Source organism: Neophocaena asiaeorientalis, unplaced genomic scaffold, assembly GCF_003031525.2.
Source record: "Neophocaena asiaeorientalis asiaeorientalis breed wild unplaced genomic scaffold, Neophocaena_asiaeorientalis_V1.1 scaffold108, whole genome shotgun sequence".
Lineage (NCBI taxonomy): Eukaryota > Metazoa > Chordata > Mammalia > Artiodactyla > Phocoenidae > Neophocaena > Neophocaena asiaeorientalis.
The window spans coordinates 4,364,523-4,392,409 of record NW_020173770.1 but is presented as its reverse complement, the minus strand read 5'-3'; the positions used below and the strand labels follow the sequence as shown (position 1 = coordinate 4,392,409).

Below are 27,887 nucleotides of genomic sequence, written 5' to 3'. Positions count from 1 at the left end.
AGTGGAATATTACTCAGCCATAAAAAGAAACGAAATTGAGCTATTTGTAATGAGGTGGATGGACCTAGAGTCTGTCATACAGAGTGAAGTAAGTCAGAAAGAGAAAGACAAATACCGTATGCTAACACATATATATGGAATTTAAGAAGAAAAATGTCATGAAGAACCTAGGGGTAAGACAGGAATAAAGACACAGACCTACTAGAGAACGGACTTGAGGATATGGGGAGGGGGAAGGGTGAGCTGTGACAAAGCGAGAGAGAGGCATGGACATATATACACTACCAAACGTAAGGTGGATAGCTGGTGGGAAGCAGCCGCATAGCACGGGAGATCAGCTCAGTGCTTTGTGACCACCTAGAGGGCTGGGATAGGGAGAGTGGGAGGGAGACGCAAGAGGGAGGGGATATGGGGATATATGTATACGTATAGCTGATTGACTTTGTTATACAGCAGCAACTAACACAACAATGTAAAGCAATTATATTCCAATAAAGATTAAAAAAAAAAAAGGACACATTTGCTAAATATTTTAACTTGCAGAGACAGAGGTGGCCTTATGCCATGGATCCCAAGGCATGTCTGACCTTCTGGAGCAGGACAGAGCTCCAGGAGGCTGTGTCCTCCTTCCTGGAAATGAGCCATGTCAGTTTCTTTAAGTGATGGGGGAACATGGGCCTACACACTGGTTTTCCTTTCTCTTTTCCAATGTGGAATAAGAAGTACTTTAACTTAAAAAGGCTCTTCCTGATGTTGAAATCAGTTTTTTCTTTAGAGAAATGAGAACTTGGGTAACAGTAAACTAGCAGCTCCGAGAGTTCCCACACATCTAGCAACTTCTGTTATTGATCAAGTAGACCTCAGTCATAAATGCATACAATTTTCAAGCAAAATTCATCTGATTGTAAATAGATGCTTCTAACACAGTGACTCAACCTTTTTTGAGACATGAACCTCCTTATACTCTCCCCAGAAGAATTCCCATCTATGTAGATCCACAGTATTTTGCAGAAAATTTCAGGAGATTCAGGACTATGGATGAGGTCCGTGGGCTCCAGGTTTTAGGGCATCGGTTCCAAGGATTTAAGAAATAGCTTAGGGCTTCCCTGGTGGCGCAGTGGTTGAGAGTCCGCCTGCTGATGCAGGGGACATGGGTTCGTATCCCGGTCCAGGAAGATCCCACATGCCGCGGAGCGGCTGGGCCCGTGAGCCATGGCCGCTGAGCCTGCGCGTCTGGAGTATGCAAAATTCATCTGATTGTAAATAGATGCTTCTAACACAGTGACTCAACCTTTTTTGAGACATGAACCTCCTTATACTCTCCCCAGAAGAATTCCCATCTATGTAGATCCACAGTATTTTGCAGAAAATTTCAGGAGATTCAGGACTATGGATGAGGTCCGTGGGCTCCAGGTTTTAGGGCATCAGTTCCAAGGATTTAAGAAATAGCTTAGGACTTCCCTGGTGGCGCAGTGGTTGAGAGTCCGCCTGCTGATGCAGGGCACATGGGTTCGTATCCCGGTCCAGGAAGATCCCACATGCCGCGGAGCGGCTGGGCCCGTGAGCCATGGCCGCTGAGCCTGCGCGTCTGGAGCCTGTGCTCCGCAACGGGAGAGGCCACAGCAGTGAGAGGCCCGCGTACCACAAAAAAAAAAAAAAAAGAAATAGCTTAGTCCTCAAGAAACAGCTGAAAAAGTCGGGCGTTCCACCAGTTTCTTTCAGACGATCTGAGCTTGTTTCCAAAGGATGGAGCTTGAAAGGTGTTCCTATAACATCCAGTATTGCTCATTTGTTCAGCCATTTACTCATCCAATGCTTATTGAGGCCCATTTATAGGTGACTATTTAATCTTTCTTAAATTTTAATGGAACAACAGTATTTCAATCCTCAAATAGTATGGAAGGAAAAGGCTTTATTTGGCAAATATTTATTTTGAACGCAACCGGTGAGCGCATACAAGCTGATCAGTTCATTATTATTCAGCTGGTTTACTCCACTAGCCCTGTTTTGTGAAGTGTTACAGGCAGTGAAAGAAACAGCAAGATCATGTCCAGGATGACCGCAGCCTAACTGAGAAGATCGCGCCGAGACACACGGGGCAGCTGGAAAACACTGGAGAGTTAAGCTGTGTGTTACCAATAATCGCGACACTTAACTGTTCAGAGATGGGGCAGCCAGTGTGGTTTGGCGTAACTGAGAAGTTTTGGCTATTTTCAAATCCCACAGATTGATTAAAAGTCATTACATACAACTGTTCTCTTCTACACCCTGGTCCCCTACTCCCAACCCCCCAAACTACAGTCTTCACGTATCTCCAAGTAGATCTATTCATATAGACAGGACTTTGGTCATCAGCTCTGGGGTGGCTTGTATTTTTTTCTTTGAAAAGTGCTTTATGAACTAAAACTTAGATTTCTCAGTTTAGAATGGGTAGTAAGACATTTCTGTTTATTAAAGTTGATTTTGAAAAACCCTAAATTAAGAAAAAGATCTTAAAAAAAAAAAAGGCCAGGGTAAAGTGGAAAATAAATACCCTTGAGGGGAAAAGAGAGATTGGCTAGAAAGCTGACTTTCCTGCCCTAAAAAGAAAATGACACCGACATTTCATTTTGCATTGCAACATTTTCTATTTTGCATTGGATTTCAATAAGCTGAACACTTACGGTAAAATCTGTCACCAAGTTCTAATCACGAGAAGCACATGACCGAAAAAGATTTTCTACTTAATGGAAAATTTCTAGAAATTGTTATTCAGTCATAAAAATGTTCTGGTATCTCCTTTTATCTTTTAAGTCATCCAAAGGCCAGATGTTGAGAAACTGGGGTGAAGCCTTTCCCTGTGCTCCAAACAATTGGCAGCCTATAATACATCTTAATTAAATAATTGCTTTGGACTGTCTTGTGTATAATTAATCATTTAGCTCTAGAGATTGCTGGAAACCACAGTGGACACAAAATTCAAGGATTCGGGGTTTCTGAGATGTGAAAATTCGATGTTCTCACAGCCCTTTCTGGCCCCAAACTAGATAAGCGAATGTAATTTAAGTTGAATGTCATAGGTATTTAGCTGTTAACTTGGAGTTGGAAGTATCTCAGAGTGTGGAATTTAAATCCAGCAGACTTTGAAAGTGGGGTTCTCTTCCCACTGGTAGAGCAGGGGCAGAGAGGTTAGAAGACAGTTGCCAATGTTTGGGAAAGATGAAGACTGTGGGTATCTCCTCTATGGGGAGATTAAGAGGATCTGGAGAACACCGGACTGGCCCTTATGAGGGGAGGGTGAGGCCAACTTCCGGGGCAGTGAGTGGTGGTGAATGGGAGAAGCAGAAGAGAGGGGCGGTTGGAGATGACGAGGGCCACCCCTCATGGCACTTCTGCCTAGGATCCAGGCTCAGTGGATCCCCATAGAGCACAGCTCGGGTCATTCTCCCTGCTGTCGAGGGCACACAGGTAGCTGGAGGTACAGGTGGGACCCCGTCTTCACCCAGGTATCCGAGGCTTGAGATGTTCAGCCCCTGCGCTCTCCTGCCTGCCTCCCTCCCGTGCTGTCTTGAGAGGGTTGTAGGGCCTGAAACAGGGATGACTGTGACAGAGGAAGAAGTCAAAGGAGAAGGGGCCGAAGAAATGGAGCTGCTGCTTTGAAAACAGGCAGGCTTACTTTAAATTTCAAAACCCTATTGTTTTTCCTTCAACGGAAACAAAGAGGAATCTATTAAAATTTTAACGGCTTAAATATTAAATAGATTTACTATTTTCTTAGCTTTCAAAGTGATAACTCAGGGAACCTACACTTCCTCAAGATAAGTTTCTGTCCTTCTCGAAATTCAGTTTTTAATCTGCAAAGCAACGGTGAGTCAGGCAATAACACAGCTGACTGGCGCTGTTCTTCATATGATTTTTCTTTCTACTCCCAGGCCAGCAGGGTAGTGGCACATGGATTCTGATGACCTGTAATCAGATGATGATTCAAAAATGGGAATTAACCTTGCCAATCCTGTGTTCAGTTGCTAACTGAATTTTCTTGGAAATAGACTTTGGGGCTCAAAACTGTGCTGCCAGTCGCGTTAGAGATGCAGTTGGCATGAGATTTAATTTCAGTCCTTTTTGGGAGGAGCTCACGGGTAAAAGCGGTACCCCACCTCATCTGTGTTTGATACACAGCGATGGCAGCAGTATTAGTGAACACAGTAGCGCCATCAGGTTTATTTTCAACAAGTAATTCCCACGTGAACTACTCATGTATAATCAGAACAAATATTCATTATCCCCTGCTACGTGCAAAGCACCAGGCTAGCTCCCATGGAACCCATAAAGGCATCTCACCCACGGTTCCCATTTCAAATGTAATTCATAATCAGGTTTGGGAGACATGACCAAAGAGGTAAAACAAACTGTTATAAAAAATGTTAAGGGTAGCTATTACTACCACATGCCAACACATATATATGGAATCTAAAAAAAAAATGGTTCTGAAGAACCTAGGGGTTAGGTCAGGAATAAAGACACAGATGTAGAGAATGGACTTGAGGACACGGGGAGGGGGAAGGGGAAGCTGGGACGAGGTGAGAGAGTGATACTGACATATATACACTACCAAATGTAAAACAGATAGCTATGGGGAAGCAGCCGCATAGCACAGGGAGCTCAGCTCAGTGCTTTGTGACCACCTAGAGGGGTGAGATAGGGAGGGTGGGAGGGAGACGCAAGAGGGAAGGGATCTGGGGACACGTGTATACGCGTAGCTGATTCACTTTGTTATACAGCAGCAACTAACACAACAATGTAAAGCAATTATACTCCAATAAAGATGTTAAAAAAAAAAGAATAGCTATTACTGGCATATCAGTAATAATAATAGCAGCTATGACTGATGGTTACCCTGAGCCAGGCTCCTTCCTAGAAGTAACAGCTCTATTGAGAAATAATTCACCAAGCATTAAGCTCGCTCTTTCAAAGCATGCGATTCAATGGTTTTTTAGTATATTCACTGAGTTGTACAAACATCACCACCGTCTAATTCCAGAATGTTTTCATCACCCCTAAAGCAAACCCTGTACCCTTAGCAGTCACTCCTTCCCCTTCCCTGCCGCCATGAACCAGGCTCTCGAAGCCTCTGTTTTCTCTAATATTCACAGCAGTCCTCTAAAGCAGGTATGATGAGCCCCTTTCATTAACAGGAAGCCAATGACAGAGCCCATGGTCTCTGTGCTTCCCCAAAAGATATATCCAAGTCTTCATCCCTGGTACCTGTGAATATAAACCTTCAAAAAGGCGGAGGGGACTTCCCCGCCGGTCCGGTGGTTAAGACTCCCATGCTTCCAATGCAGGTGGCGAAGGTTCGATCCCCTCGTGGGGAACTAAGATCCCACGTGCCGCGTGGAGCAGCAAAAAACAAACAAACAAAACAACAGGGGGCAGTGGTTTGCAGATGTGATTCACCGGAAGATATCAAGATAAGATTATCCTGGATTTAGGGTGGGCCCTAAATTCAATGACGTGTGTCCCCATAAGAGACAGAAAAAAGAGAAGACACAGACACACAGGGGCGAAGGCCCCGTGGACAGAGGCAGAGACTGGAGTGATGCAGCCACAAGGCCAGGAATGCTGAGGACTGCCAGGAACCAGGAGAGAGGCATGGATGGACTCTCCCTCAGAGCCTCCAAAAGGAACCAACCCTGCCAACACCTTGATTTCAGGCTTCTGGCCTCCAGAACTGCGAGAGAAGACATTTCTGTTGCCTTAAAGCCCCCCAGTTTGCGGTCATTTGTTACGGCAGCCCTAGGAAACTAGCACAGGCACACAGCTGGTCAGTGGCAGAGCCAGGATTCCCCAGACAGACCTGGCTCCCAAGCCTGCTCCCTTGTCTTTGGCCACTCTGGATGGTCAGCCCCTCTCCTGAGTCACCAAGGACTTGTGCCAGGGTGGGCGCAGCTGAATTCCAAGTGCAAAATGCCAGAGAAACTCAGAGCTGCCCAGAGGCTGGGCAGTCAGCCCAGCGCTGACCTAGGAATGGTTGACAAACAGCCCATGTGAAACGGGGGCCTTGAAGGGAGTTCTGGAGGATGTGGGGGGGGGACCTGCAGGTGTGGGGAGCTCAGGGGCCAGGTGAACGGCCTCGAAGAAGCAAGAGTGCAGTGAGAGAAAGGTCAGCGTGTGCTCAGAAAGAAACACTGGGGCTGAAACGGAGACGTGCGGAAGGATAGCGGGGCCACAGAAGGAGGGCGGGCACTGGACCTGGGCGGTGGTCGATGCCAGGCAAGGCGCTCACGTTGGCTTTAGACCTCGGGCTGCACCTGTGGCCTCGTCACCCACCGTGCCGCACACGCTTTGCACAGAAGACAATATTGCGTCTTCTATGCACTTCCAGCTCCCAACTGCTGGGACTTGTCTCTTGCTGGCCCCTCTTCCTCTGGCTTTCCCCACCTCCATCCCGGGACCTCTATCAAATCCACCGGCTCCTTGCCTTGTAACCGGTGGCAGCCACCCCTCTGGCCTGCGGGATGCAGCTGCTCTGGGGCCACGTCTTCACCCAAAGGCTCCCACCGTTCCCGGGCAGCCCTCGGGCAGAGCCTTCCAGGCTGAAGCATAACCTCTGAGGTCCAGGTTAGCCATACCTCCCTGCAGGATTCCCTGGGCCCTTCTGCCGAGTTTCTTGTGTGGTTTTGTGTACAACTACTTCACGGAACTTGCTTCCTCCTATTAAAATGATGTCTGGCTGCAGTGATCAGTGTGTGAGGAGGTGATGGCTAAACACCCGTGGAAACACTGTTGCACAAGCACGTGGGTGAACAGGGGCTCTGACATGTAGGCCGTGGGGAGCCGTGTGGTTTTGAGTGCAGAGGGTGGCGGGACTTATGTTCGAGCAGTGTTTTTGAAACACGACCTTCTGGAATGTGTAAGATGGATGGGAAGGGAAGGGTGGAGGAAGCATGGGTGCGACGCAATTTGAAAATCCTGGAGGGAGGGAGGGCTGCTCTGGGGTGGTGACGGGGGAATGGGGAAGGGGAGATGGATGAGGGAGATGCTGTAAGGGGTGGGCGTGGGAGGGGCTGGTGACTGCCAGAGGTTATCAGAGATCCCCCCGGGGGCCAAGCTAGGAGCCTGGGATGGGCTGGACCTTGAATGGAAAAGAGTTCGGGGGTGGGGGGCCAGTCTGGGGACCAGGGAGTTGGGATTTGGACCTTCTGAATTTTGAATGAGAGTAGAGCCTGGGAGGACTGAGATTGACCTTGGGGGTCCTTCAGGGTGGGGACCAGAGCAGCCTTGGAGATGGTGCAGAAGGGCTCCAAACCCAGCTGTGGCTCCCACAGATGTTTACACAGGATGACGGAATGAATATCTCCATGGAGGAAGAGGAAGGGAGAAGGAGAGCCCTCACCAGAGGTGGCGTGGCCTGCGGGGTGGAGGGGAGCCAGCCGAGCCCAGCCTGATAGAAGCTAGGGGAGCAGAAGGTCACAGAACAGAGGTCAAGGTCAAATGAACTTCACCTCCCACTCTAAGCTAATTTCTTTCTTAACGTGATCTACTACACTTTAAAGATTTTTTAAAATTTGAACTGGCTGGGATTAAGTTTCATTGACCACCTGATGGCTTGGGGAGAGCACATTTATTCCACCCATGTTTATTGAGCACCTATAACGTGCCAGGTTCTAGACAGTGCTAGGGTGGGCCCAGGGCCCTGCTTTCCTAGCAGACAGAACAGCAAAGGCAAGGTCATCTCCACGTGCCTGACTTTTCGGCCCCTTAGACCACTTTGCCATGGGCCATTTAGCTTGAGCTGTGACATCTGGAAAACCCACATCCACCCAGATCAACGAACACTCAGGTCCAGCTGAGAGGTACCAGGGAGGATGGCGGGCAACTCCTCGGCATCCTTGGACGTGGCCAGTCCTTCAGGAGGGCTGAGGCTCATTTCCCAGCACTCGCCTCACTCCCTCTGACTTGTTTTCCTCCTAAGATCCTTTTTTCACTTTCTCGGCTGAGATTTCTGGTCAATTTCTTCAAATGGATCAATTCAACGTGTTTGTTAAATTATAAATAACAACACTGCATCAAAGCAGAACCTTTCCTTTCTTTCTTTTTAAAAAAATGATGGTTGTGATTGCCCTGATCACTAAATCGCAAACGATTACTTTCATTAAATGGTTATTTCTGATTCCATGGACCGTAACACTGGTCAATTCTACCCTTTGAAAAGTAAGTTGATTGACTATTTTTCAGTAGTGTAGTGGAGCAAGAAGTATTCCTGCATTCTGTGTTATATTTGATCTCATTATATAAAGCTTGGTGCAGTAAACTTTATGTTACATGATTAAAATCAATGCAAGACATTAAAGGAACACAGCAACGTGTGGACTTATTCAGGTACCAAATAACCTGGCATCTGAGTATTTTTATTTCATTGAATTTTTAAAAGCGTCTTGTGCTGTCTCCCACATCTAAGGCCAGTGCTAAGAGCTTATCAGACATGTTCCCTAATCTGAAGGTCCTTACAGCAGGGTAGTGAAAGCACAAGGTACAGTAATCGACTGTACGTGAGCCAAAGCAGGACAGGTGCCTTAACCCAGGGGTGTAAACAAATCTCTAGGAAGCGCCTGCTATGCTACAGGCACTGTGCTGCAGAAGCAAGGGCTGTCTCTGATGGAACAGGCGAGGCAGGGTTGAGCTGCATGGCAAGGAGTGGCTGGGAGGCCAGGGTGGGCTTTGTGGAGGAGGCATCATTTGATCTGGGCCTTGGTGGGAGAGTGAACCTTCCAAAGCCACTGAGAGATGGGGAGAGGAGCGTGTCCCAGGCCGAGACACAGCAGGGATAAAGGCAGTGAGACACGTGTAGGGCATGTTCCGGGAACATGTAGAAAACAGTGGGGCTGGAATGGGGCAGGGGTTCCTCCGGGTAGAGGACGATGGGGCTGAAAAAGAAGGTTGGATCCAAGTTGCGCCAAAGATCTAGTGGAGCAAATATGGAACAAGGAGTCAGCCAGACTTGGGTTGGAGATGGAGTTTTGCCCATTACAGCTGAGGGACTCTTGGGAAGCCACTTTCCCAGGCTTTGCTTCCTCGACCATAATCTGAGGAATGTAACACCTGCCTACAGCTTAGGGAGCGTCGCACGAGAGCGTGCCGAGGCTTGGTGTCAATGCACGAGACGCCTCTCTCCTGAGACAGCAGCTGTGACTAGGAAGGGGGTGACAGCATCCTTTGCCGTGAGCACCCACAGCTCCGAGCTGCAGCATCAGGACCAGGCTCCTGGTGACTGAGCCTCAGCTGCTCTGTAAAGCAGTGGCACTAACACCTGTCCCTGCCCTGCTGAAAGCAGAAATTGTGATGATGGTAAAGAGTACGGTATGACATAGCCTGCTCATCATCACCCTTGGGGTGTGTGTGTGTGTGTGTGTCTGCGCTTGTGCGCCTGTGTGCGAGAGCACATGTAAAAGCGTGAGTGTGTAGGTGTGAGTGCGTGTACACCTCGTGCTCAGGTATCCTAAACTCCACTTAAAATGAAGTTGTCATTACAACGAATACCTAGTTTACAACTCTAGATACCAGTTTCCTCATCTGTTACGTGAATGCTTCCCTTAAGTCGATCAAAGCACAGGTGATTCCCTAAGAAATTAAGCCTCGTTTTCACCACCATGCCCCCGGGGGTGGGAAAACTCTTGGCTCATTCCAAAACTGTGAGCCCCCAAGAGTCCTTATGCCAGATTTCCAAGCAGAAGCTCGGAGGTGGAGCAAGAGAAGAGGAAGAAACGGTGAGAGACAGGCTCTTCCCCACTAAGGATCTCACGCCCTAACCAGGGAGCTGGAAGGGGACAGCAATGGGGTGTTTGTGAATCAAATCAGGACACAGGGACATGGCTATTGGGATGCCCTGGCAGGAGCGAGCCAGGACTGGACGTCTGTCCCATTACAAAACACAGCGGCTAAGCTCCTCTGGGACAGGGGCAGAATTCTCTCCGCATCACTGGGACATGGTACCCATGCATGACGGTGTCAAGGAGCGTCTGGTGCTCATGGGGATGCTCGTGGGCTTAGGGACGCAGGAGCAGGGCCGAGACACGAAGCAGCGAGAGCAACAACAGAGACCAGGAGAACCACGAACGCCGCGCTGACACCGTGCTAACGAGGGCTGGGCATCTTGGGGAGACACGTGATATGGTACAAAACTAACTTATGGCCCGAACTTCCCGTTTGACTTGGAGTCCTTTCAAAGGGAGGATAAGCTCTATGGCGGCACTCGTTTTTATGACCTGTTTTCCACGTTGCACTTCATTCCCTCCAGTCAAGAGCTGTTTCCTCTTTAATCCCCCTTTCTGCTGGGATCTCCATGCGTTTCTCTCTCCTTATCTCTTCCCCTTCAAGCTTCAAACGAAGAAGGATGACTTGTTTGCTTCCCTCCTCTCTTCTCTCTTCCAGGACAGAGCTTTCCTTGCCTGCCTGCTGTAGTCTGCTGGGCTCTAATTAATGCATCCCCCAGGACGCTCGAGGTTTCCTCCACATTCCTAGCTCTGGATGTATTTTGGGGTCACACCATATTTCACACAATTTTTAACCCTATATTCTTTCTCAAATTTTACCAGGCTGGTGCTACTCTAGTCGCACTTTTATTTCCCCTCTCGACTGATTCTTCTGCCAGGAAGCAGTTGATCGAACACAGCTTTGTCTCTGGTCTGATTCTCTCCTCGCAAGATCATAAAGTTGACTACATAACTCCGGAATTTCTCTGTTGATGCACGGTCTGCTGCTTTTGTAACAACAGCACAAAGATCTGGGAAATTAAAATTCTCAGGAGCTCCATCCCCACGCAGCAGCTTGCTCCGTCAGTGTTCCCACCCCGTCTTGGTGGTCGACACCAGACGACGCAGCACTCACTCCCCCGACTCTTCCTTGAACCCCAGCCGTAAGTATTTCACAGTATTCCTCTTTGCCAAGTTGTGCTCTGTGCCAGGTACCCGGTGTGGGGCGGGTGGACATTCTCCAGGTGCCGGAGACAGGAGGTGGTCCTGAGACTCAGACGCTCTGCAGAATCCGGTCAGAGAGATGGACCCCTCTGTGAGGGAGAAACCGGGGACCCTGCCAGTTACCTGTGCCTTTGGGGGACAGGCCTGGGATGAAGGACAGGGGGTAGAGAGCAAGTGGAAAGGCCAGGCACAGGGAGCAGATCTGTCCTATTTAAATGTTACTCAGGAATACTCTACCCAGTCGCTCATCTTCATAATTTAAAACTAATTAGCTAAAGTCACTGGTTTGCAGATTGTTTTATTTAGTGTAAAAAGGAACCATTAGGAATTCCCTCGAAGATACCCTCATCTCTTTATCCGTCAAGGGTTTGATGCCCTATGAAAACCACCTGAAAGTTATCAGACCAACCCGGACGTCTCCATTTACGCCTGGTCTCAGTTTCGCTAGCTTAGAGTTTTCACAAACATGTGGAAGCTGTTGTTGGAGTTGGCCTGTAGTTTCTGTGTGTCCCTGGCCCTCATCTGTCCTTTTTCTGGTTTTCCTTCATGTACCCACCCTTCTCCCCAACCCGCACCAGCCCCTGAGGCTGGGTGTGGTTCACACTCAGCCTGGCCCAGGGGTTGGGCACATAACCTGTTAAATTAGAGCATTCCACCCACCACTTCCCTGGTGGTGCAGTGGTTGGGAGTCCGCCAGCCAATGCAGGGGACACGGGTTCAACCCCTGGTCTGGGAAGATCCCACATGCCGCGGAGCAACTGAGCCCATGCGCCACAACTACTGAGCCCGCACTCTAGAGCCCGCAAGCCACAACTACTGAGCCCATGTGCCACAACTACTGAAGCCCGCACGCCTAGAGCCTGATTGTTTCAGGGAGGGGCCCATGACCCAGTGATGGACAATAAGTTGCATTTTGAGGACTTTTGCTGAGCTTAAAAGAAGGGTCCTCATTCTTCTACTTGCCCTCTCAGGACGTAAGTCTGGAGCTGCCTGAAGACCCTCTGTCACCGCAAAAATAAACAGTGCCTGGGAAGGAAATCAACACAGAAGAAGGTAGAGGCCAAAGATGGAGAATGGATTCTGATAACATCAGTTAGGCCCTGGAACCAGTCACATGTGAAGCCGTCTCTGGACTTTTCGATAGCATGAATCTACCTCTATGCTTGGTCTTTAAGCCAGTTTGAATTAGCTTTTATGTTCTTTGCACACAGTGACCTCTATGTTAATTTGAAGGTTGGAAATATCTAGCCTTCAAAACAGGTTCATCTTTTAGGTTCCAGAGAGGTGTGACAGTAAAGTGCCGACTTCCCATGTATGTGTTAGAGACTCTCTACTTTCAGGTGTATTGGACACCACACAGGAGAGGGGTGACTGTAATTCTCAGGTGTGTGTGGTCCTGTGTGCTCCACCCGGCTCTCGTAGGAGCAGTGTAGCTCTGCATGGAATTAACCCAGAAGCACGGCATGTTCACGCCTCCCTGACTGGCCCAGTCCCAGAATCAAAGAATGTTAAGACTGTCTCAGGTGGCTGATGGTTTTTCCACTGGCTGCTCACTCAAGTCAGGCACAGGGCTGGGCTTTCCTATGGGTCATTGTACTTATTTTCACAACCACCAGTCTCGGCTAGAGTCTTTATCTCCATTTTAAATACAAGGCAACTGGCGCTCAGAGCGGCCCAGTGACGGGTCACTGCTTGGGCTATTGTGCTCCGGGACATGGACGTCTATCTGATGATCCCAGAGGGCCTACCTCCTGTTGGTGTCTCACCTTGGCCCAGATGCCAGCGGGGCTGACCCCACCCTGTCCTTCATCTCTGTGTCCTCCAGGTGTCTGTGCCTGGTTTTCCAGGAGAACTGGGCCCTTAGCCCCACACGGCCCTCAGTCCTCTAACTGATCCCACCCTCCTCCCTTGGCCCCTCAAACCTTCCCACTGTGCCCTGGAGACTCATGGTCCCCTTCGAACTGCCCTCCCCCTGACGCATTCCTGAATGTTCCCATCACCTCCTCACCCCAGCCCACGTTTGCTGCTGTGGTTTCCCTGCATGGGACTGGAGCGGGCGAAGGGGCAGGGGAGCCAGTTCTGAACAGACTGTTAGATTCCAATGGTAAATACTTAAAAATGAATCTGGTATCTCAAGGACTGGGGGAGATGTGAGGAAACAGAACCCCCGTCCTCTGATGGTCAGAGTGGAAACCGGGCGGGCACGCTGGCAGGACACGGCGGCAGGACTGGGCAGGTCACACCCTTCCCTCTGGGCGCCTCCATCGGAGCCATGCCCGGGTCACGGAGCCTGAGGCCTGCGGGGCCGGTCATTGGCAGCTGAGAGAGACTGGAAACCACCTAAACGCACGTGGCGGAGAAAACGAGAGGAAGCGCGGGTGTCTGTGGAACGGAAGTATGTGCGTGGTGAAGGAAGAGGCCGCCCCTCACGCGCCAGGAAGGACGATGCCCAAACGATGCTGAGCGCAGACACCGACCGCAGGGCACACGGCGCTGCCCTCCTTCACGTACATGTAAGGCGCGCAGGTGGCCCACGCCACGAAGAACAGCAGCGGCCGGGGGGACACGTGTTGGGGGTCGGCGGGGGGTTGTGTGTGTGGTGTGCACATGGGGCAGGGACGCCCCAGGAAAGGACGGGCATGGGGATGTGCAGCCGGAGGCCCGGCTGCACCCTCCCTCGGGCCGGTCCAGCCGCCAGCCGGGCCCAGGGCTGCGCGTGCTGACCAGGCCGCGGCCAGACTCAGGTGCTGTTATTCTGGAGAATTCCGTCCACTAGCGGCTGTACTGTCTGTAAGAGCCGCCAATGCGATTACTCATTAATTCGAGAGTACCTGTAAATGCTCACAGCGCGGCAGGACTCACAAGAGGCGAGGTTGCCAAGAGCGCCGCCTCCGCTCCCCTGCGCGGGGCGTCTGTCTCCATCCACAGTCGCTAAACCCCGACCAGGGCCCCTGAGCTCCACTTCGCTCCCGTTGTGTGTAGTGTGTTAAGTGTGCTGAGTTGTCCAAGGTGCATCGTGTGCCTGGGGTATGTTGTGTGTGGCATGTTGTGTGTGTGTTGTGTTGATATGTGTGGTATGTTGTGTGCGATAAATTGTGTGTGTGTTACAGGGTGTCTGTGGTGCTTGTACTGTGTGTGTTGTGGTGTGTGGTATATAGTGTGTGGTACGTGTGTGCTAAGGTGTGTATGTGTGGTATGTGTAGTATATTGTGTGGTGTGTATGTGGTGTGTGTGGTATATTGTGTATGTGTGTGTGGTGTGTATGTGGTGTGTGTGTGGTATATTGTGTGTGGTGTGTAAGTTGTATGTGTGGTGTGTGTGGTATGTTGTGTGTGTGGTGTGTATGTTGTGTGTGTGTGGTATATTGTGTGTGTGGTGTGTATGTTGTGTGTGTGGTGTGTGTGGCATATTATGTATGTGTCTGTGGTGTGTATGTGGTGTGTGTGGTATATTGTGTATGTCTGTGGTGTGTATGGTGTGTGTGTGGTGTGTGTGGTATATTGTGTGTGTGTCTGTGGTGTGTATGTTTGTGGTGTGTGTGGTATATTATGTATGTGTCTGTGGTGTGAATGTGGTGTGTGTGGTATATTGTGTGTCTGTGGTGTGTATGTTGCGTGTGTGGTATATTGTGTGTGTGGTGTGTATGTTTGTGTGTGGTATACTGTGTGTGTGTGGTGTGTATGTTGTGTGTGGGGGTGTGTGTGGTATATTGTGTGTGTGTGTGTGTCTGTGGTGTGTATGTTTGTGGTGTGTGTGGTATATTATGTATGTGTCTGTGGTGTGAATGTGGTGTGTGTGGTATATTGTGTGTCTGTGGTGTGTATGTTGCGTGTGTGGTATATTGTGTGTGTGTGGTGTGTGTGTGTGGTATATTGTGTGTGTGGTGTGTATGTTGTGTGTGTGTGGTATACTGTATGTGTGTATGTTGTGTGTGTGGTGTGTGTGGTATATTGTGTGTGTGTGTCTGTGGTGTGTATGTTTGTGGTGTGTGTGGTATATTATGTATGTGTCTGTGGTGTGAATGTGGTGTGTGTGGTATATTGTGTGTCTGTGGTGTGTATGTTGTGTGTGTGGTATATTGTGTGTGGTGTGGTGTGTGTGGTGTGTGTGGTATATTGTGTGTCTGTGGTGTGTATGTTGTGTGTGTCGGGTGTGCACCGAGGTTTGTTCTCCGCCATGGCATGCAGTACTCGCAGACCCACGGCGCACAGTCCCGCGTTCCCTGGGCTGCTGTTATCCTGGGCCCTCCGTCCTTCCCTCTGCAGACCCACACTCTGGTGGCAGCGGCCAAAGCAAAGCAGGACTTTGAGGACACAAGCTACTAGTTCACAAACTAGATAGATAAACGCAGTCAAGAGGTTGAGGCAGCTGGGAATCTGTCAACAGACTGGTCTTCCTGGGGAGCCCACAGAGCCCGCCGGGGCCGGTTGGTGCGACTGGAAGGCGGGGCTGGCTCGTCCTCGGCAGCAGAAGGGATTGTTTCCTGCATCCAGCAGGGGCCCCTGCCACACAGGCCCGTACTCAGCTCACCTGGATCTGTGCTCAGTCAGCCCCTCACTTTGTGTCCTAGTGAGAAGAGGCCCTTTTCATTTTTATTAAGCAAGCAGCTGAAATGCTAATACCTAATGTCCTAATTTTTAAAACTGGGAGTTGTTTGGCATCGAGCCACAAAAACAAAAGATATTCCCCAAATCCTTGGTTGCTGAAACCCAGCCAACCTACCAGGCCTGAAAACAGCCTTGAAAGAGGAGCGGCGAAGGAAGGCGAGCTGAGATGGGAGTGGGGGGCGGGGGTGCGGTGCTCTCCACGTTGCCGGGCAAGGGCTCCTCAGTCCTGTCAGGCAGGGGCGAGGTCCATCACTCTAGTGCTTTAGAGCGGTTGGAGAAGGGGGTGGTCTGCGGTAGCTGTGCTTAAGGCCAGAGCTGCCACTGTCAAGGTCACTTACCTGAGACCAGAACAAGTGCTGAGACTGACCGTGGAACCAGAATAGCCCTGCACGTGTCCATGGTAGTAACAGTGACCCTGAAAGGAGGAGAAAGTCGGTTCAGTCATGCTGTCTTCTTGCCCACTCACAATAAACCACTGGCCTCCAATCATCTTGTTTTCAGCTACAGAATTTCCCTTTGCATAAAATATTGAACCAGCCAGCGGTCTTAATGTTTCATGCCAGCCCCACGTGACCCAGCCAGGATCTACGGCAGGAATATCTGATTTACTTAGAGATTATCAACAGGGTTTCTAATCGCATCCCGGTTCCATTCTCGTCTCTCTGACACCCTTCAGGAAAGCCCTGATGTGGAAGGTTTTACAAACTCCAGCAGCTGAACAAATCACATTGCCATTTTCCGCACTACAAATTGTCTTTTGTAATGAGATGAGGAACCGTGTGGGGTAATTAAGCACACTGTGAAATGCAATAAAATGAGGCCAAATCTATGGCTTATGAAAACAGAAAAGGCTATGAGAGGAAGGGGGTGAGGAGAGATAGCAGGTACCTTGATGAACTGCCCAATTGAGAGCAGAAAGACTCTCTTAGCAGGAGAGAAAAATAGGAAGGTTTTCTAAGACCAAAGTCCTTGGGTGATATGCCTGCAATATTCCATTTCTTTAATAATGTCACTTGCAAAAAGAAACCACGGCACGGACACGTCCTTAGTGAAGATAGATAGCTGTCCGGAATCAAGGTTAATTTTATTGTTGAACAAATGTTATGTTGCAGCCTCAGTTAAGTGGCTGGCTGGCAAGAAACGCTAAGTGCACTTAGTGCTCCTCATTCAAGGCCTCTGAATGCCAGCGGCGTGCGGTCCCCAGGCAAAGGGCTGCGTCTTCTAAGGGACAGGAGAAGTGGACACTGGGGTTTCAGCCTCAGCACACAGCTCCTTCAATCAGGACCACAGTTAATCACTTTTTCCAGGGCAGGGCAGGGTGTCCAGTTGTCCTGCCTGACAGGGACAACATTCCAAAGACCACCTTGACTTTGCTAAGAAAGAGGGCCGGATGGGATTGAGTGGCCAGGGAAATCCCATATCATGAAAAAGGGGCCAAGATGATCTCTTTGTCACTGAACAGAGGACAAAATTTTGGGATCATCTGAAAAGGCAATTACAGGAAGGGAGTGCTGTAGTACATTTGTTATTTTGACTTTTTCTTATTGATTCTGGAAGTTCTTTATATATTCAGGATATTAATTATGTGAGAAATGTCTTCTTAACTGACTTATGATATCTTTTATTGTATTTATCACAAGAGTTTCCAATTCTTATACAAATTTATGCATATTGTGTATTGCTTAAGATGGCTTTCTTCAAAGTTATACATATGTCCTCTTTTATTTTCTTCTATTTCTTAGAATTAGTCCTTAGAATTAGTTATTTAATCTAAATTGGAATTCATTCTTGTGGAGGTATGAGGTTGGAATCCAACCTTCCCCACAAACTAAGAGACAGCTGTTCTTCACCACCATTTTCTTTTTCTTACTGATTTGAAATGTCACCTTGTCAGATATCGAACGCCCACATATGTATGTGGCTCCATCTCCATGTTCTCTATGCTGGTCCACTGAGGCAAACCTCCATCTGTCCATTCCTGAGCCAACACCACGCTGTTTTAATTCCTATTATTCTATAGGAACATTTTGATATCAGAGCAAGTTCTCTTTTTTGATTGTGATTAAATTTACATACCATAACAGCCACCTTTTAAAAGCATACAATTATGGGTGTTAGTGCATTCATAATGCGGTGCAGACACCACATCTAATTCCAAAACATTTTCATCACCCCAAAAGGAAACCTCACACCCATTAGCAGACACTTCCCATCAGCCACCCCGGCAACCACTAAACTACTTCCCGTCTCTATGGATTTGCCTATTCTATTCATTGCATTTCATTTCACATTAAGTGGAATCATACAAAATGTGGCCTTTTGTGTCTGGCTTCCTTTGCTTAGCATAATGTGTTCAAGGTTCATTCATGTTGTAGCAAGTATTAGTACTTCATTCCTTTTTTTTTTGCTGAATAAAATGACATTGTAGGGATATACCAAATTTTGTTTTCCCATTCATCGGTTGCTGGGGATTTGGGCTGTTTCCACCTTTAGACTATTATGAATAATGCTGCCATGAACATTTATGTACAAGTTTTTGTGTGGACATATTTTTTTGGTTCTCTTGGGTATATACTGTGGGTAGGTATATGGTTCTATATATATATCTGTAAGTGGGACTGCTGGATCTTATGGTGACTTTGTTTACATTCTGAAGCACTGCCACAGTTTTCCCAAGCAGCTGACCCATTTTACATTCTCAGTGTATGGGATGAATGTATGAACTTGTCCACACCCTCACCCACATTTGTTATTGTCTATGATGTTGATTACACCCATCCTAGTATATGTGAAGTAGTGTCTCACTGTGGTTTTGATTTTCATTTTCCTAATAACATAGGACGTTGAACATCTTTTCACATGCTTATTGGCCATTTATGTATCTTTTCTGGAGAGATGTCTGTTCAAATCCTTTGCCTATTCTTTAATTGTTTTTTTTTTTTTGTCCTTTTATTGTTAAGTTGGAAGAGTTCTTTATATACCCTAGATTCTAGACCCTTACCAGAGATACGATTCGCAAATGTTTTCTCCCATCTTGGGGGTTGTCTTTTCACTTTCCTGATGTCTTCTGTAGCACAAAAGCTGATCATTTTGATGAGGTCCAAGCTCTCTATTTTCTTAATTTGGTCGCTTATGCTTTAGGTGCCATATCTGAGAGACTCTTACCTAACCTAAGGTGATAAAGACTTACACCTATGTTCTAAGAGTTTTATAGGTTTAGCTCTTACATTTAGATGTTTGATTCACTTTGAATTAATTTTTGTATCTGCTTAAAGTAGGGCTCCAATTTCACTCTTCTGCATGTGGATATCCAGGTGCCCTGAACCATTTGTTAGAAAATGATTCTTTCCCCAATCTGTCTTGGCAACCTTGTTGAGAGTGAGTTTTCTTTTGATACTATTTTTTCTTCAGAAGTTTCTACAGTATTATTGCCTATTTTCTCTTTCAGGTGAATTTTAGAATCAAATTTTAAGCTCTGCAATAATCCTTTGAGATTTCAGCTTGACTAATTTGAATGTAGAGGTCATTTTAGTCAGGATTTGTAGTTTTCAAATAAAAAGTTTTTCTATTCATATACACGGTATGTCTCTCCACATACTAAGGCCATTTTTACGTCCTTCTGCCTAGTTTTAGATGTTTTTATTTTGAACGGCTTTGGAAAGTTTTCACTTGGCTTATGTCTAGGTATTGTATAGGCTTGTTGATATCATAAATAGGGTCTTTTTATCTATTACATCTTATACACGGTTATTTTTAATGTAAAGGAAAGCTTTTTTATTTTTTAAAGTTGATCTTGTATCAGAGACTCCTGCTGGGCCATCTTATCAGCTTACAATTTGTAGCATAGCTTGGATTTTTTATGTTGTTGACTATACCAGCTGGAAATAATGACATTTTCTGGGCCTCCTTTTTGACCCCCGTACAACGTTGAGGAATGGGGTGGCCCGGTGGCCAGGGACAGAGGTGGGAGAGGGGATTGCCCACAGAGGGAAAGCACACGCACAAACATGGGCAATGGGGGAGGGGGACAGTTCAGGGAGGGGCTTTGTCTGCTTGGCTGGGAGATTCAGGCGCGGAGGCAGACTCACTGCCCCATTTCTCCTCTGGCGAGGGTGTCCTCTTCAGTGGGCACGTGGCCCAGGGAAGGGGGCACGAGGGATAGTGCTGGGGGACACTGCCCAGCCAGCCGCCAGGCATCCAGCCAGGCCATGGGGGACCCTTGCTGCCAGCCTGCCTCTTCGGTTTCCATGGGAAGTAACTTTTGAAAGGCTCCATGGTTCCCCCTCTCTAGGTAACTCTAGCTTTGGGTACTTAAGGGAGTCATGATAACAATTCCCTAAACGTGGGGAGGTTGTGTGACTGGATTGTAATGCCCTAGGGCATCAGAGCAGCCTGGTCCCCTCTGCACAGAGCGGGGGGATTTCAGCCCTGGGAACCCAGCCAACATGTTGGAGCTGAGATGACTCAGGAAGTGAAGCGACCCAGTTAGGCTGCCTGGGGGAACGAGCACCACTGGTTTTTGACTTACCCATCTTTGAGGGTCCTGCACATTAAATAATTTGCTGCATTTTAGATAACTGTGAAATATTGCTATAGGAAACCAAGTATTGGTTAAAAAATCAAAAACCAAATGCTGACAATAGTCTTAAAGACCAACCTCTGAAATTTCAAACTCATTTATTCTCAGTGTCGATTTACTTTTTAATAGATTACTTATCAAATGTGCTTTCAAATTAAATACCCAGAAATATAAGCTTATTAAAGAATGAGCTGAGAACAAATTAGTATAAAATTAATTTCCAGTTCAACAACTAGGCTGCATTATTGCTTATAAAAGAGGAGGGGGTGAAGAAAAAAAAGAGGAGCGGGTGGATTCTAGCTCTTGTACTCTGGTCCTTAAACAACCCCAACTCTCTTAGTCAGTACCAGAGTTAACACCTCATTTCTTAGCTCTAAAACTACCTTCTGTTCACCTTCAGACAGTTGACTAGCAAGCCCACTGCTCACTCTTGACTATTACTAGAACTCCAAGTTCCAGATCCTCCAGGACAATTTCAGTCTCATGAAGTTTTGTTTTTTCCAATATGATTAACTAAATGTTTAAACAAATGTGATTTGGTTTTCATAATATAGAAGTCATCATTTAGATAAATTGACAAATCAGAGAGACAGACTCATCACACTAGATGTCACATAATTGGTTGGGGAATTTGACCATGGGGAGTGGAGGAGATGTACGTTCCTACTCCTCTGGGGGGCTTGATCCCCTTTGGCGGTGGCCAGGGTCGAGAGAGAGAAGTGCAGGCAGCATCACGTGGGGGCAGCAGTGCCCACTCAGCAAAGCCTCCAGGTGAGTGTGTGTCCCCACGTCTGAGGGCCAGGTTGCCTCCTACAGGCTGATGTTAACAGGCGGGAACCTGCCAGGCCTTGTAGGTTTGCAAACACGTGGCCTGTTGGATCTGGATGTGGCCACACCTGTGAGAGATGCAGGCATCCATCATGCCTTGGAGGTCTTGGGCCCCAGGGCCCACTGGATCTGTCGATCACAACAATTACCCTTGCAAGCCTCCCCAACTGCATCCCCTCACGATTGCCTCAAGAGAGTCAAACCATACGGTCTCTTTCTTTCTCTCATGCTCACGTCTCTAAAGACGTGGCTGAACAAGACATCATCTTATTTGCACAGTCGTCTTGGCTTAGTTCTGCTGATCCAATACATTCTCTTTCTACCAGCAAAACATAACAGAAAATAGTCCCAAACATGCATAACCACAAAATTACATCTTTTCCTTTACAAAACCTCTAACCATTTATTTTATATACTTATTACTTAACCTAATGTATTTCCCCCCTCCGGTAAAATAAACTCTCCTTCTGTTTAATACCATCAATCAAATATAATGGTGGGGAAGAGGAGATAGAATAAGAACACTTGAGCTTGAAAATAGTAGCCCTCAACTCTATGCCATGCGGGAAGTAAAATAAAAATTCTGTGACCCAACTCTCAGTGGACTAGAAAGAAAGGAATTTTATACGCTAAATGGCTAACAAAAGTGGCCTGACCTCGTGATTAAAAAGGACCTGTGAGCAGACAAATTCCATTAGGGAGTAAGCTGAGCGATAATTATTTTCCATGTTCTTTTCCTTGGGAACTTTAAAGGGCCTCCCCCGCTATATGCAATGTGACCAACTGTCTTGATTTAGCATTTGAATCGCACGGTGTTGTAGCTGGACGGGAACTTCAGGCCGTCCAGTCCAAGACCAACCTTCCCTGAACAGATGTGGAAACTGAGGCCCTGACTGGTTAAATAACTGTCTAAGGTCACAGAGCAGGTCCACGGCAGATCAGGGACTAAAAGTCAAGCCTCTCATCCCCAGGCCGGACAGCTCCCCTCCACATCTTGCTGCTATGAACGTGTGCCCTCGCGATGAAAAGTTATCCCCTAAAATCCAAACTCGGACAGAATACTTTTTCAAGTACAGCAGAGCCTCATCACTCAGGGAATCCGAGGAAAGTAAAGTCATTTCCAGACTCAGAAATATCTGCAGATAGGAGGGGTGTGAGGGCGAGTGAGTGTGTGCGCACACATGTACGTGCGTGTGCCTGAGCTGCTGACCTGCGTTTCAGCGCACCTACGGTCCAGCCTTTCCTCCCCTGTATGGAGCATCAGGCCCCCACATACCAAGGGTTTGCTTGAGACTAAAAGAAGGTTATAGTGCATTCAAGCAAAAGTGACTCTGCAGCCCCGTGTGTTTCTCTGACTGAGTGACATTACGCTTTCCCGAGAGTGTACGGGACGGATTGTTGAGAAGTAAATCAGCACACCCATGCTCCCTAGGCCGTGTCTGCTCCCAGCTCTAACGAGAACCGTGTCTGCTTAAAAGATTGGGAAGGACCGATCTCAGGGGCCGCTCACGTTACTTTGCGGTGCTGGCATTCGGCAGGAGAGAACGCAGCTTACAAAACTGTGTTCACTATCTTTGGGAGTACCCTGTAACCTGGGCCGGGAAACAGCACCGCTGCGCTAGTGAGCGCGCTGGACCGATCTGGAGTTGGAAGTCTTGTGCTTTGAGACTCAGTCTCTATTTTTAATTTGTAAAACGTGATTGACACTTGCTGCCCGGGGTCTTAGGGATCGAATTAATCTGTGAAATGTGCGTCCTTGTCACAGATCTGGGATATGACAACATGTACTTAAACCCATTATGCTGTAAGCGCTCACTTTTCTAGAAGCCTGACTGTGCGCCAGGTTCAGTGTCTGTTTCGTGTTCACGGTCCCGGCTGGTTCAGGGCTCAAGCTGGGATTTTAGCCTGGGCAGGCTGCCTCCCTGGCTTCTGAACCCACCCTCTACACACACCGCTTCCAGACAGAAGGCTGTCCCAGAGCCTCTCCTGACACCTTCAGAGAAGGAAAGTCACCACACCTGGAGCTCCTCTGGGAACTCATTGCACATTCCACGTGGATTTGGCTTTTCCATTGTTTGGCTCCTAAAGCATCTTTGCCACGGGTGCATCGTGTTGTCTGTGGTCAGACGGTATGTTCCTTGAGGTTGGGGAATGTGGCCCCCTCCCTCCTGTACACCGCCACATGGCACTAGACCTTACTCAGTTCCACTGGACTTCAGAGTGTTGCACTCAGCAAATTCCCAGAGGGCTTTCTGCCCCTCCCTGTATCCCAGGACAACAGGTCAGCAGAGCATCCTCTGCTCTCCCCAAGAAGTACCTGCTGGGTCTCTCTCTTTGCAAACGAACGCCAGCCCATTCCTGAATCCACCTCGCTACAGTTTTATATACTAATTCCACAACACAAGCAGCACGGCCGTGGACATACAACAGACACACTCCAGTGTTTTGTCTGCATTATAGTGGTTAGGAGCTCAGATTCTAGACTCAGGCTGTGAGAGTCTGAATCCTTATTAGCTGGGGGCTTAGTCTAGTTACTCAAGCCCTCTATGTCTCAGCTTCCTCATCTGGGTGTAAAAATAGCAAAAACTGATTTATTGTGAGGATCAAACAACAAAATGTATGCAAAGCGCTTTGCACAATGCCTGGCATGTTACTTCATGTTACATTGGGCACTCAACAAACATTTGTTGTTGAATGGGTGTATAAATGAATGAGTGAATGAATGCATGCATGAAAAGGTAAGGTATGTCACCGTGATGGAATGGGAATACTGGTCTTCTGGCATGTTACTTCATGTTACATTGGGCACTCAACAAACATTTGTTGTTGAATGGGTGTATAAATGAATGAATGCATGCATGAAAAGGTAAGGTATGTCGCCGTGATGGAATGGGAATACTGGTCGCAGAACTTCGGACTCGATGATGGAGGCACTGAGGAAGCTCTTGATGATTTGTGAGGACTGAAACACAAGTGCAAAAGGGAAGGGCGCAAATAGAAAGATGCTCTAGAAGGATCACGTAGGCAGGAGTGGTGGCTGGATTAAACATAGGTGAGATGAGAAGTGGGGAGGAACGTCAGGTGGCCATGACAATCTTCCAGCCGAGGAGAAGGGAGGAGCTGAGCTGCAGTAGCAGGTATGTCAGTGGATCAGGAAGGGGGGAAAGATGGCTGTGAAGGTGGAAATCAACACAGGACACGGCGAGGACCTGAGGGGAAGAGGGGGTGCGTAGTGCCTTGGTCAGTGGGAGGACGGAGCAGCCTTCTGAGACAGAGGCAAGCCCGGAAGAGCGGATGAATTAGACGTGCAGAGAGTATGGAGATGTTAGGGAAGTTAAGTCCATTTTAAATCATTTTTTAAGAGTGTGGTATCAGGCCTAGCTCGTACCTGGTACCTGTACGAGACGAGAATGGTCTCTGCCTTCCCTCCTACCCCCAGAATCATCTTCCATCCTCTTCAGATGCCCTCTAACAGAGATGGGATGTAGCTGACTCTCTAATACCCATTTGCCCTGACATGTTCAGTCCTAGCCGATTGTAAAAGGTTCTACTCTTTTTTGATAGGAAACACATTTGCTGTGGAAATGAATGGGATGTCACTCAAACAATACTTTTGATCAAGATATGGGATTTCATGCCTGTCTGATGGTCCAGCCTCAGTTAATATTGAAGGTCCCCTTTGGACGTCTATTACAGGAAATGTTTTCATAAAGTTTTTGAATGAGAAACACATACAACAAATGGAACCCTTCAGGTGTAGAAGGTCAGATCTTTTTCCTTCTCCCCATCTCCATGCCCATGGTCCCATCAGCCATCTCCTCTTACCCGGGCTTTGGGCTCTTCCACGGGAGCCAACTGCCTGAACTTGCTGGATCTCTGCTCTTGACCCTCTGATGACCTTCAAGCTGCAGCCAGTGGAATCTTCCAAAGTCTATCCCTAGTTATGACATCCCCTTGGTTGACACTTTTTAATGGCTTCCTCCTCCATGACAACCAAATTGTCACCTTGGCCTCCAAGTCCTACATACTCTGGTCCCTGTCAAATTGTAGACATTTCCCCACTTCCAAGTAAAAGTTGGCATCAGCCAGAAATGTCCTTCCCTTTCCCATCCTCTGGTTCATGCCTCCTTAAACTTCAGATCTTGGTTCACATGTTCCTTCCTCCATGAAGTCTTCCATGATTCCTTAGACTAGGTTAGGCCCCTTCGCCTTTCCTTCGGTGCACTTAGCACAGATTTTAATTTGGTCTGTGATTCTTGGAATAACGTCATTCTCTACACTCCAGCTCCATGTGGGTCTCCTGTCTGTTTTTATCATCAGTGGGAGTCACAGGGCCTGGCACAATGGGGATGCTCGGTTAACATGCATGTAATAGAAGGATGTGTTTGGACCAAAGCACTGACAGCGTTTAGGAGACTTTCTGGAGGGCATTCTGGCCTTTCCCAGAGTTGTCTTTTGGGATGCAGACAGCATAAATATCATGGGCATTGTCTCCCACAGGCCTTATTAAAAGAGACAGTATAAGACATAATCTTCCCTTAGATGTGGCCAGCAAGGGCTTAAGCCACAAATATTTCATCCTGTCAGGATAACAGAGAGATAAAAGACAGGGGATCAATTCCAAAATTAAAATCAGCCACTAGTTTGCTTGTCAACCAGCTTACACTGATTGTTGAGAGATTAAATTTAAAAAAGAAAGATGCTAGCGAAACAGTGGTTCTTATTTTATATATAATTTTAAACTTAGGGAAATCCATTGTGTGCTGACTTCGGGGGAAAAGGGGATGAATCAGCACATTTCTTTTTGTTTCCCAGCCTGATTCAGTAGAAACAAAACCTCCAAAGCTGCATCTGTGTCCTCACCACGAAAGACAGTATGAGGCCCTGAGCTCCCCTTAAAGGGTTTCTGCTGGAAGATGGGCTGTCTAGGGCTAAGGGTTTTCTTTAGTGAACGAGATTGTTCACCCATCTTTACAGTAACGTGGCTGACAGCTCAGAACAGGCACTCAAAGGAATGGGGGAAGGTGGCCCCAGATTACGAGAAAAGTCATTGTTTTTCTAATTGTAAAAGCAATATATGCTTGCTGTTTCTGGAGGTTTCGGGGTGCCAATTAACCCAGCCTCCAGTTGGTTCACCTACTGAAGAAAGATTCGAAGAGTCCAATGAAGATCAAAATACACTACGAGCTTAACTACTTCTGAAAGAGGGCTTTCTGGTATATTCCATCAGAGGACACACCTTAGGGCAGGGCAGAAGTGAGGCTTCCGGCAATTTCTAACCCTCGTCTCCCCTCATCTCCCCACCCTGCTCTCATTAGCCAAGGCTGAGGGCCCATCTTGGTGAAGCTGGTGCTGCAGGAGACCATTGCTTGGAACACTCCACAGAGGGGCCGGCAGGGCTCACCCACACTCGACCGAGGGAAGACAGCAAGGCTAGCTCATGGCCTTTCCAAGGCAGGGGCTCTGCCCCTTCCCCAGTTAGCAGGGACCAGCGGTTGCCAGGACTTGCTTCCTCCCGCCCTCCTCTCCCTGAGAAGATGCTTCCATGGGGAGGAGTGAGGGGGTGAGTCGGGGTGGGGGGAGGCGTTTGCCTGTCTATACAGTGACCTCGTGGAAAGATGAGAAATGTAACCCGTCCACCACCCCATATATACATCAATCAGCCCAAACAGAAAAATACGGAGTCTCCACCGGAGACAACTACCATCAACATTCCAGTGCCCTTCCATCCAGGCTGTTTTCTAAGATGCCTGGATTTATAGCCTTCACAATCCAAGTCCCAAACAGCCCCAGTGGCTGCTGGACCCTCGTTTATCTAGTCCTCCATTTCTTCTTCTCTCTTATCATATGTTTTCTTCCCAGATGAGAAAAAAGGACCAAAAATGACCTAAGAAGAGGAAATTGGTCAGGGAGATGGAGACAGAACACATGAAACTATTAAAATAACTTTGGAAGAATATCTTACATCTTCTAGATGGTCTGTCATCAACAAGCACCTTCACTATCATCTATAAGGGAGATTTGGAGGACGTGAGCCTATTGTCAAGTATTTCTAGGATCTCTTTTTTCTGTTTCTATTTGGAACAACAATTTACACTGTAAGGAGAGCTTTTGTGCTAATTCTAGAGGCGTGTAAATGACATCCTCTTAGGAGAAAAAAAGAGAAAAGAAAAAGTCAAATGAAGTCAGGGCACCAAGGATTACTTATATCTCAGATGGCCCCTCAGGTCTTCTTTTCTTTCATGGCCTCCAGCCTTATCCTGTGCTCCAGGGTCATACAGCTATCTGCCTACGGAACACCTTTACTACGCTGTCCCACCACAAGCTCAGTAGGGACAAATGTGTATTCACTGTCCCTTCCGCCTTCTAAAACCAACAATTGGTCCTTAATGACACCACTGAGAAACAAATTGCCCATCCCATGGCTTAAGCAGAAGGGGGAACATTGTTGGTGCTTCTTTAGTTTTTTTTTTCCCCTGTATTTTCACTCTGGAATTTTTATTGGACCTATTCTGTTCTCTTTAAAATAGTTGAGATTCTTCTCTGACTTTTCTATGATCTCGCATTCCTGGAGGTGCTAATTCTCATTTCCCTTGTCATTTACGTTGGCTTTTGTTAATCAGTGTGTTTTGTACTTTTGATTTTGGGTCATCTTTGATAATATTCTTCTTCTTCTTTGTTTTTGACCTGGGAATTTCAGGTACCCTGGGCTGTAGAAATATCCCTACAGAACTATTTTCAGTTGACTTCAGCTTGGGGCCATGGGACGCAGGGTTGCTGATTTGGGACCAGTTCTGAGGTCAACATTTACTGGGAATTCCATTCCTATGCTGGTATTAGAAATTTGAACACCAGTCCACCCCATTCCAAATATACACTTTATGAGGATAGCTCGGGTTTCACTTTCTCTATTTTTTA

General features: G+C 47.5%; 1 protein-coding gene across 1 annotated transcript in view; it reads right to left on the bottom strand.

The window, feature by feature from the left end:
* ADAM12 (ADAM metallopeptidase domain 12) overlaps positions 1-27,887 on the bottom strand; it is a 317,443-nt gene that overhangs the window by 108,347 nt on the left and 181,209 nt on the right. Inside the window, exon 4 of the mRNA XM_024751588.1 lies at positions 15,901-15,977. The gene's annotated coding sequence lies outside the window, so the exon portion shown is untranslated. The remainder of the gene's footprint in view (positions 1-15,900; positions 15,978-27,887) is intronic.